The sequence below is a fragment of the Rhineura floridana genome, chromosome 20 (genome assembly GCF_030035675.1).
Source record: "Rhineura floridana isolate rRhiFlo1 chromosome 20, rRhiFlo1.hap2, whole genome shotgun sequence".
In the NCBI taxonomy this organism is placed as follows: domain Eukaryota; kingdom Metazoa; phylum Chordata; class Lepidosauria; order Squamata; family Rhineuridae; genus Rhineura; species Rhineura floridana.
In genome coordinates this window covers 510,432-522,300 of record NC_084499.1, presented here as the reverse complement: position 1 = coordinate 522,300, position 11,869 = coordinate 510,432, and positions in this window count along the sequence as shown.

Below are 11,869 nucleotides of genomic sequence, written 5' to 3'. Positions count from 1 at the left end.
CTAGGGAATGATTAATAATTCACCCGGGGCCCACATGGCCTCAGCGGCAAGGGGTGACCCTTGAGCCAATTCTGGCTGTTTTGCCAGCTCCGGCCATTCCTGAATCGGGATATCCTGGCCTCAGGAATTCATGTGCTAATAACCTCCTTTATACATTTCTGCAATGCCGTCTACATGGGGTTACCATTGAAAATGGTACGAAAGCTGCAGCTACTGCAGAACATGCTGCTGCCCGGCTGTTGTGCAGAGGAGCGAGAGGGGATCACATCGCCCAGGATCATCAAAACACCGTCCTGGCGTCAAGTGGGCTACCAGGTCCAATTCAAGGGGCTAGTCCTGGTGTTCAAAGCTCTCAACGACTTGGGGTGCAAGTGCCTGAGCAAGAGTCTTCCCTAGTGCCTGCTGGCCTGACTTTGTGACTATGTCTTGTGTGCACATAATCCTGTCAGTGGAAGTGGCAAGGCAGAAGGTCACACGGGACGTGGCACTCTTGGTGGGGGGACCCAACTTATGGAACTCAACTACTCCCAGGTGAAATTTGTCTGCCCTCCACTCTGGCCATGTTCAGGCGCAATGTTAACACACACCAGGCCTTCGGGGGGCCTGTGTCCAGGCCTTCGGGGTCATCCTTGTGTCTGCAGTGAGGGTATTCACTGCTTTCTTTCAAAATACTGTATGTTTTAATTGTAGTTTTAAAGCAGGGGTGGGGATTCGTTTTCAGGCTGAGGCTGCACTCCCTCCTGAGCAACCTTCCAGGGCTGGGGGCGCATAACAGTGGTGGACAAGGCTGAAAGACAAAAGCAGGCAGGGCAATGTTGCCTTTCAACCACACAAAAGTTGGAGGTTTTTACACAAGCATGTGTGCATGCAGTGCACACCCCTCTCCATCCTAATTTCAAACAACCAAGCAAGATGAACTATCACAGACAGAAGAGGATTCATTCTAGCGAAGCAAAAACCCTCAGGAAAGAGGTGGCCTGTGGCAAGGCGTGGGAGGGGAACGGTTATGTCCTGAGAGCCAAAGAGAGGCTGGGGGGGGGGCTGCATTCATTAGGCCTGAGGTTCCTCACCCCTGTTTTAAATATATGGCCTATTGTACTATCCATACCACTTTATACAGTACTTTTTTTGGTAAAAAAAAATGAGGCGCTGTTATTCATATTGCAACAGAAGTACTGTAGGCGCCAGCACAAAATGGATGGCACAGGCGGCAACAAGAAAAAAGAGGCGCCAGTACCAGTAACTACTGCCACCAAAAAAAGCCCTAACTTTACATGATGTTTGCTCTCTTGTGTGGTGTGTGGGGGTTAACTCTGATGTCTAACAGGCTGGCAGAGTAAGTGTACCACTTTCTTGGGTCCTATGGGGCTCTTTGAAATGAATACTGCAAACACAATTACAAATTTGTTTTTTTTATATTAAGTAATAATTGAAAAGAACATAACACAATATATGCCAACAGAATATATCATAAAGGAATCTTCATAACATAATCCCCAAAGTCCTATGCATCCAGCAAGGTATCAATGAAGAAGTTGCTTGTAGAAGGTCCAGGAGAGAAAGTTCAGAAGTTTCCCATACACAATCTTAAAGCCCTAAATAAAATATAAAATGAATTCAAATACATAAAGCCACAAAAAAGGAAAGAATTTATTCTTCCATTCCCTTTTACACACATAATTTAAAACCCCATTACCTAATTCAAGGTGACAAGGGCCTAATCCTTACTCCCTGGCAATAACAGCTCCTTTTCTCTTCAGCCCTCACATTTGCTAGTCTCAAACTCCCAAGTACGATCCTTCCTTAAGGTTTCTCCACCCACTGGACCAAACCAATAACCCATAGGGGTTACATAAGCACCACATGAATGGCTGTGAGGAAGGAGATCCCCAAAGAAGGTGCCACTACCCAGAAGGCCTAGGCCCGGCAGCCCCCCCAGCTCCAAAGAGTGGGTGCGTGGGGTGGGTGGGCCCTCCAAGTAGGGTTGCCATATTCCAGTTACACAAATCCGGGCAGGTTAATTTGCATATTATGTAAAGTATTTGCATATTATGCAAATTATTTGCATATTATGCAAATATTTGCATGTTGATATTTGGATTGTCCAGTTGTTTTGTTTTTGTGCCTAGGAATTACCACCAAAAACTGGGGAAAGATGTGAGAAATCTTTTTTTAAAAAGCAGCATTTTCAGCCTTAAATGCCTAGACTCTAGTTTCCAACACTATGGAGTATTTATTGATTGATTAAGAGAATTTATATCCTGCCCTTCTGCTGTTAAAAACAGAGCTCAGCACAGCTTACAAATATAATAAAAACAATAAAAATACACAATCAATATAAAAACATAATAAAAACACAAAATAGCAACAAACATAAAGTAAGTCAGGGCAGCAGTACGGTTAACCATATACGATATATTTCAAAGATGTGGTGGGTGGAGAAAAACAAGAAGCCAAAATGTTAGGAAAAGGAGTCTTTCACACCACATGCTCAGTTCTAAATACTGTTGCAGCAAGTTTTACAAGTTCCTCCAGTATTCCACTGGTGCAGGCACTCAGACATTCAAAGTATCTGTATGTTTCTTAGGTTTTATAAAAGCAGAGCTTTGCTTAACTCAAAATTTCTTCTCCCTTTGATCAACCACATCTACACAGGTTCCACCTCCATACTCAAAATGAAACTGGGCCTGGAAGTGTGCAACAACCCCACACATACCTTGCTAATTAGATTATCAATGCCAGGATGTCTGTCATCAACTACTCTCCTGCTCCCCCCCCCGGGGCATCATGAAAGACCCAGTCCTGGGCTCAGAAACAAAATAAATATCTGGTCCTCTTCAAAGTATTGATAAGCCTCTTGTTTTAATTGAAATAATAATTATAAATTCTTGTTCTTATCACTAACGGGAGTTAATTATCTTGCATATGCTGCTGTTGCTTCCATGGCTGTAACGGAGTGAGGTTAAAGATAAGTGAAATGCAAATAGGAAAAAAAAACACAAAAGGCAGTAACACTTTCCTAAATGTAATACCATACCAACCACAACAAGATTCCTATGAGTAAGGCAGAAAACTAAGCATCTCACAACCAGTCAGGATTCCTAACCAAACCCCAAAAATAGGATAAATGAAGAAATATTTATATAAGCATTACTATCAAATATATTTATTATTTACACAAACTGTAAAGATATTTATAGTGCAATCCTAGGTTTATTTATTCAGAAGCAAGTTCCAGTATATTCAGTGGAACTTACTCAAACAGGGACAGAACTGCAACCTCAAGTGATAAGCAACTTCATTCACACAACCCAAAATTCTGAATCATGCCACTTTATGCTGTTATGCAACTGTTTATACTTGTTTTTATGGTTATTGGATTTTAAATGGCTTTATTTCTTGTTGTGAGCTGCCTTGGTTTCCAACCCTACCTCACAGGGTTGTTGGAAAGACTACACACACACACACACACACACACACACACACACACACTGTAGATGTATAAATACATACAGCCCATATTGTCAAACCAGTTGGTCATTGCAGAAAAATCAGTATTAGTTTCCTAAAGAATAAAAACTGTAATACCTAAGTAAGCCCTGCCTACTTGCTTTAAAATAGGACTGGAGGGGAGAGGGCAGAAAGAGAACACAAACACAATTCTTTTTTACATTCACTCCAAAGTCCCATTGATTTTCAGCACATTCATAACCATGTCTACTCAAAAGTAAATCCTATTGAATTCAATGGGATTTACTCTGGACATATGGGATTAGCAATGCTTTTACCCCCACAAAAGCAAGTATCGGGAAGGTTTTCAAAACACTGCCCAGGATCTGACTCCTACACACAAGAGGGGAAAAAACTGAAATGTATATACTTACCCAATTTATGAGATTTTCAGATAAACAGGGGGGCAAACCACCATTTTCTGGCCTTGCAACGAGGTTTACCAGACACTGCCACAGGTCAGCCAAACACTTCACTGATTGGCTGCAATCCTGAACGGGCGGGGTTAAAGCTACGAAGTGCTATATACAGTACTGTTTAAAGAAAAATTTAACAGTCGGGGAGGGGGGGCTGATGTTTTTATGCATATCTCGAGAACTGGACCACCTAGAAACTTAATTTTAAAAAAAATTAAAGCTGAGAATCCGGGCCACCTAAGGGGCTCGCTGTGCGCCGGGTGGCATGCATAGAATGCGGGTAAAACCCAGCTAACTGGGCAATATGGCAACCCTACCTCCAAGGAAGGATCTTCCTGCATCATTTGGGACCAGGAAGGCTATTCCAGCTCATCCAAGATCTTTTATTTATCTGTTACAAACATTTGTACCCCATCTTTCTATCAACATACTATCAACATACTAAAAGCAACTAACAGTCACCTCATAAAAATACAGATAAGAAACTACAAATAAAAACTATTTTAAAAAAAGCACAGCAATCCCTCATATAGAGTTTAAGACTGCAGCAGAAGAAAAAAGCAACAGCAAGATCCTGTTTTCCTTTTTTAGAAAGCAACATTCCTAAGAGCCCCTGGGAACAAGGGAACAAGCCACAATGAGGTCAGGTGGGCCTCCCTAGGGAATGGGGGTCTGGATTCTGGGCACTGCAACAAAACATGCCCCCAATTCATGTGCTACGCTTGTGATAGTGTGTGGATTTGGATCAGTTGTCTCTTGGGAGAAGAGCTCAAGGCTTTATGCATTCGGTACAAGACTTCTGCTCATAAAATCCTCCCTCTCGCTCCTGAAAGCCTTTGCCCTATCATGCTAGATCTATACAATGAAAAGAAATTGGCGTCAAGGCATATTATGTTACATAGTTTATGCAAACGAGGCACAGGCCTGTGCCCCAAGTATTTTCAAGAACCTAGACATGCCCCTGGGTGAAGGGTCTTGCCCCATAGCCTTCCCCTGGACCTGACCCACAATTACAACTCCCAGCATCACAATACCACTGGTGGGGCATCCCCTTTCTGATGCTGCCTCCATGGGGCTTGGTATGGTTCACAGCATCAGATTAGAAGCCCTCCCAGCAGATCACACCTGCACTGCCTCCCAGAGCTCAGCTGTACAGAAAAATGACTGAGAATTTTCACAAAGAGACTCTCACACTCTGGGAATTAGGCTCAGAAACAACATGTTGTTGGACTTTTGAATGATTACCCATTCAGGAAATTGAGTCATTTAGACACATCCTCCTCAAAAATGTGTAAAAACTGAAGACATCAACGTATGTTAAGACTACATTTGCCACACACACACACATACACACATTTTTCACAGGTAATAATGAGTGACAAAAATAACTGACCTAGTTACCACACCGCAAATACCTGTAACACACATTCAGTGGGCTGAAGTCAGTAGAGAGGCAATTGTTAATACAAGTCCATTCTTGAACCACTGTCTTGATTTAAGCCACATTAAATTAGTCTCATTTGGACACCTTCAAATGTAATTTGTCTCAGCATTTTCTTGCAAAAAAAGTTCTACCTATGCTAGGAATCAAAAACAGCTTCTATGGAGTGTAGGACCTATAGAATCATTAATAATCCTCACATGTACTCATCCCTTCAAGAAAAGCATGCTTTCAACATTTTTAACTCCTTGCTACCGAAAATATGCACACAATGAATTTATTACTATTTTCCTGGCAATTCTGCCACTTCTTCATCTCAGACTATCACGTTTTCCTTGTTGATCACTTGTATCAATTGAGTTACTTTGTCTTCTTTGTCAGTGTGGCTTAGAGCAAATCACACCTGCAACTTCAATACTATAGAAGCCATGATGCAGTGCAACATGGAGGACAATCTGAGAGCCAGTGGGGTGCAATGAATGAATGAATGAATGAATCTTTATTTTTACCCCGCCCTTTTTCCAAAACTGGAACTCAGGGCGGCTTACAAATAAAAACTACACATAGGTAAAAAACATACAAAAATACAATTAAAATAGAATTAAACTATTCATAACATTAAAATCATGAAACATACACTTAAGATACTAAAACAATTTAAAACATTAAGAATAGGACCATAGAACAATACAACAGACCTTATGAGGCCCTATCTTAAACATCTTCTAGTCCAAAAGCCTGTCAGAATAAAAAAGTCTTTGCCTGCTGACGGAAGGATAGCAAGGAAGGGGCCATTCGTGCTTCCCTAGGAAGAGAGTTCCAGAACCTGGGGACAGCAACCGAGAAGGCCCTATCTCGTGTCCCCACCAATCGCACTTGCGAAGGTGTTGGGACTGAGAGAAGGGCCTCTCCTAAACATCTCAGGGCTCGGGCAGGCTCATATGGGGAGATACGGTCTGACAAATAGCCTGGACCTAGGCCGTATAGAGCTTTATAGGTCAAAACCAGCACTTTGAATTGTGACTGGAAACAAACTGGTTAGAGTGCTTGACCAGGAATGGGGAGTACTGAGGGAGTACTGAGTGCAAATCCCCACTCAGGTCATGACTCTCTTGTCTTAAGGTTATTGTAAGGCTAAAATGGGGAGCACAGAAAAGTGCTCTGAGCATCCTGGACAAAGGGATGGGATAAAAACGCAACTTAAGAATGTATGTGTGAGCTCCATTGGGGCTTATTTCTGAGTACATGTGCATTGGATTGTGGGGATATTTGGTACACACTTATGAGGAAATAACTTCCATAGAAGAAAGAGGGCAGCTGGGAATTCCATGTGAGGGATCATTAGGAAAGGAGTTGAAAATAAAGCCGCTGATATCATAACGCCATTATACAAATCTGTGGTGCAGCCGAATTTGAATACTGTGTACAGTTCTGGTCTCCTCACCTCAAAAAATATAGTGCACAGTTGGGAAAGGTTCAGAAAAGGGCAACCAAAACGATCAAGGGGATGGAGGAAGGCTCATCTTTATTTTTATGGCCTTACTTGTGAGTAAACAGCCATTGCCTTCAGCTTTTGACTGCAAGGGCTATACCTAGCCAGATAATGCAGATCCTTCCTATTTGTCAACACCTTTCATCTAGCACTGTGCTCCTCAAATGTTTAGGCAGGTGAGACGTGGACGTGAGCTCAGACCGGGTTGCCTACTTGGGTTAACCGAGTGTCCAGGTTCAGCCCTGGACAGACCCTGAAGCTGAGGTCTCCTCAGAGGAGCAGCAAGGGAAGCAAGATCTCCAGCAGGTCTCCACATGCCAGTGATGGATCTGGACAACTCTGCCCAGGACTGGAGGTCCACACACCAGCTGCCTGGGTTCCCGACTGGCTCTCAGGACCTCCTCCCATCTCTCCCACAGCCACACAAGTGCCTTTTATCAGTGGCACCTGGTCAGACAACTACAACTGTTCCTGGACTAGGAGAGCCACAGTAATTCAGGCACTGGTGACTTCAGGACTGGATTACTGCAATGCACTCTATGTGGGGCATCCCTTGCACTTGACCTGGAAACCGCAGTTAGTGAAGAACGCTGCAGCAAGGTTGCTGACAGGAGTGAGATCCTAGATAGTTCTTGGCCTGATCTAGCAGTGCACCTTTGGGAGAAAGATGCTCTGTTTGATGGCAGTCCCTTCCTCTCTCTTTGGTTGCATTTTTAAGGGAAGTGTCCAAGCTTCCAGGCAGCCTCCCCCCTTTGATCTGGAAGAACATCCCATAGGATTGTTCCGTACATGTTTGTTGTTCGTTGACAGCTCTTTCTTTATATTTCTATTTGCCATTTATCAGCCGAGTAACACAGATGCAAATGCTCTGTTTGATGTTTGCATGTTATTGGAAAACACTTTTAAGTCGTTGCAGTCAAACTCCTATGCACAGTTTTTAAAGATGGTAACAACAGCCTCTAGTGGGAACTAGAGGGGGATCTCAGTGCAAATGCTCTGAAGAAAAGTTCAAGCCAGATCCCTACAGGCTGCTGCTCTTTTTGCAGGTGTATTCTGCAGCATGTCATTGAGACAACTTTAGTGCACCACTGGTAGGTTTATACTGAATGGTCCACACACCGCTCTGCTTTACTAGCCATTATGCGATGCTTCTCCAGTGTTACTGCATTATTGCTATCTAGAGGGGCAACTCTTGCACTACAGAACCATAGAATAGAATCTTAGAGTTGGAAGGGTCCAATAAGGCCATCTAGTCCAACCCCTTGCTCTGCAGGAATCCAAATTAAAGCATCCCCGACAGGTGTCTGTCCAGCTGCCTCTTGAATGCCTCCAGTGTTGGAGAGCCCACCACCTCCCTAGGTCATTGGCTCCATTGTTGTACCACTCTAAAAGTTACGAAGTTTTTCCTAATGTTCAGTTGAAATCTGGCTTCCTGCAACTTGAGCCCATTGCTTATCAGTCTAGCAGGAAGGGAAGAGATGGCAGGATCAAAGGGATAGGTATAGCCTCAACCAGCAAACATGCCCATGCTAAACATGCCCAGTTCTTTCAGTCTCTCCTCATAGGGCTTTGTTTCAAGTCCCCTGATCAACAGTCCCCTGATCTACAGTGCAACAGAAGTATGGCAAAACAAAAACCAGAAAATTTGAAGTATGAAGACTTATAGGATTTCAGCAAGAAGATACTGAACATGCACCAGTTGGAAACAAAGCAGTATGTTCACCCCCAAACTTTTGCAGCAGCAATGTTGAAAGTGGGATTGTGCATGGTTGCCTTGAAATCAATACATTATAAGCAGCAGTGTCAAATTACTCACAATGTGAACCGAGCAATACAAAAGATATGCAAGAGTCATCTCAGGTGCAACTAGAAAACATAATACATATTGAACAGCAGTATAAAAATAATTTAAAAATCAACAGCAGCATATGCAAAGTGAAGAAACAATGTACAACAGTCCATATAGTTCTCTCTAGGTCTTAACCAGCTCTTAACCCTCCACCCTGTTGCAAAATGACAAATCCTCTCAGTTCTCACCTGGAGCAGTCCTTTCCTTTCCCAGCCTCTGGCTCTGGGAGATCTCCACTTCCTGGCCTCTCACTCAGGGTCTACCTGCCACCCTGAAGCCTGTTGTGCTTGCTTTGCCATCCACTCAGTTTGCACCACAACCTGCAGATTACGGCACCCACGTTCACCTAGGAGGAATCCAGCAAAAGGCCTTTTACATTTTAACAATGTCAAATACAGTATGATAAAAAGAAACATAAAATCACACAATCCTGAAAATACCCAACACAACAACTCAGGGATGACCAATGCTCTTTCCCCCTTTTTTCCTGGGCTCCTGCTGGGAGGAAGGGCAGGATATAAATCAAATAAATAAATAAATAAAATGTGTTATGTACTACTTCACATACCAAAAATGAAATAAAACAGTTTACTAACAGCAGCAGCAGCTACTCCCTGTATCTAATCAAGTCTCTCCTCTTCCAAACACTCACTGAGAAAGCTGTGCCTTAAAGTCACCTAAAATTATGAAGAGGGGATCAGACACACCCTCAGTAGGAAGGAAGGTCCACGCAGGAGGAGCAGCCACTGAGAAGACCCTTCCCTGGCCAACCCTGCACAGTGAGGGACCACCATGTGGGCCTCATCCTCTGATCTTAAAGAGTTGATATGGAAGAATGTATTCTTGTAGATGTTTGGGTCCCAAGCCATTGAAGGTTTTAAATGTCAGAGGAAGGACTTTGAAGTGGGCCAGGAAAACAAAATGGCAACCAGGGTAGCTCTTTTAAGAGGGGCAATAAGCTCACAGCATGCTGCCCCTACCAGCATTCTTCCCACAGCATTTTGCACAAGTTGCAATTTCCAGACTGTCTTCAAGGACAGTCCCACAGACAGCACATTACAGTAGTCCATCTGGGAGGTTACCAGAACATAAGTAATCTTGCCCAGGCTACCACTACGCAGAAACTTCAGGGGCATTGAAATACTTTAAATAAATGATCATAGTTTGCACTAGGCCAAAGCAAAAATGTAGGCATTCTTAGCCACTGAGGCCAGCTGGGCCTCAAGTGACAACGATGATTCCAGGATTAACCCCAAACCACGCACCTGCTCCTTCAAGGGCAGCGCAAGAAGAAGGAATTCTGCCAAATCCTGGACACAGGAACCACCCACCCAGAACACTTCCATCTTGTCTGGATTCTGCTCCTGTTTCTTGGCCCATGTCCAGCCTATTACCACCTCCAGACACTGGTTCAGGACTTGCACTGCCTTGTCAGAGTCCCATAGAGCAGAGAGAGAGAGTGTATTGTGTGCCATCAGTATGCTCCAGATCCCCAAAGGCTGCTCCCAGTTACCTTAATAAACATGGGTGACAAGACTGAACCCTGTGGAACTCTGCAGAAAAACTCTGAAAGCAGCCAGGTAGGAGTTACTCAAGGCTCTTCTCTGGCACAAAGGAGTGCCTCCTCCAACTCTCAGCTCCCTCAGATGGCCCAGGAGGATACCATGGTCAATCATTTCAAAACTCACAGATGTCAAGGAGAACCAACAGGGTCACACTCCTCCTGTCCCTCTCATCGATTGGGGCAACCAAGGCTCTTTCAGTGCCAACACCTGGCCTGAAACCAAATTTAAATGGGGCTAGATAATTGGTTTCATCCAAGCATGCCTGAAAGTGCCCCCCCACCTTCTTGAGCACTTTGCCCCCAAAGGGGATATCAGCAACCAGGCAATTGCCACCCAGTACCCAATACAGGTCCTCTTGAGGAGAGGGCATCCCACTTTTAGGACAGTGGCACCGTCCTGCCCCCCACAGTAGGGCTCCCTGGACCATTTGGGTCAATCCACTTTGACTTCCTCTTGCCAGCCAAGAAGGCCAAAGGCCAAGAAGGAACGTGATCAGCTGCACGCTTTCAAGGAGCTCGTCCACATCTTCAGGTTGCACAACTGCACCTGAAACCAATCTGTTCAAAGCTCCACCATCGTGTGCTATGGATACCTCCGCAAGACGTATCCTAACTGGGGCAACTCAGTCCAAACAAATTGGAGCCATTTTACCCTCAAAGTGCTTAGCAAAGTTGTCACAGCAGCCCTCTGGTGAGACAACCAACTCCTCCATTTGGACAGATCCTCTCAGCGCCTTCACCACACAGACTGCTCTGCTGGACGGCTCCTGCAAGATGCCTGAAGCTCCCCACAATACCCAGCTCCACAAACCAGAGCATCCCTTTCCAGTGCGTCTCACTGTGGACCAGGGCTTTGGCTGAAGTCTCAGAGCATCCAGAAATCCACCAGATTCCATAAATCTCTGGGGCAGGCCATCTTAAAGGGTCACCCCCCCAGCAGTGGGGGAGGCAACCACTGCCAGAGGCAATGGTCTATCCATGACAGAGGTTCACCACAGCCCCCCCCGCCACTGCACAGAGTCTTTTTGCCCTGTTGGAGAGTCCAAGTCAAGGGTATGCCCTGCTATGTGAGTTGGGCCTCACTGAGACAGGTCCATCTTGTCGTGAAGGGCATGAAATCTAGAGGTGGCACCGTGGTGGCAGCCTCAGCATGGGTGATGAACTGCTACACCACAGCTGAGGAAGAGATCTTCCAGCTCTCAGAGCACCTTGGGCAACGTGGGCAAGGAAAGCGGGCGGTATGCCAACAGGATCCCCATTCTGTCTCTCAGGCCCCACACCACAAAAAGCCCACAGATTGGGTCAGAGGGGGACCAGCCTCCTGCCCAGGAGACTGGAAGCCTGGAAATAAAAAATGTTGCTGCATACTTTCGTCTAAATAGCAATCAACCCCCGTAGGCATTTCCCTCTGGTGCAGTGATCTTCCTAACCAGAAGATGGTGCTTGGTGCTCGGGCATCACTATTGGCTCTGGGCGAAGAGGGAGGGAGGCCAGACCTGGATTCCTGGAGAGGCCAGATCTGCCTCCTCCAAAAAGACTTCCCCTCCAGCCTCGCTGCAGGCCTTCCTCGGACAAGAATGTTAGGGAAGCCCTTCAG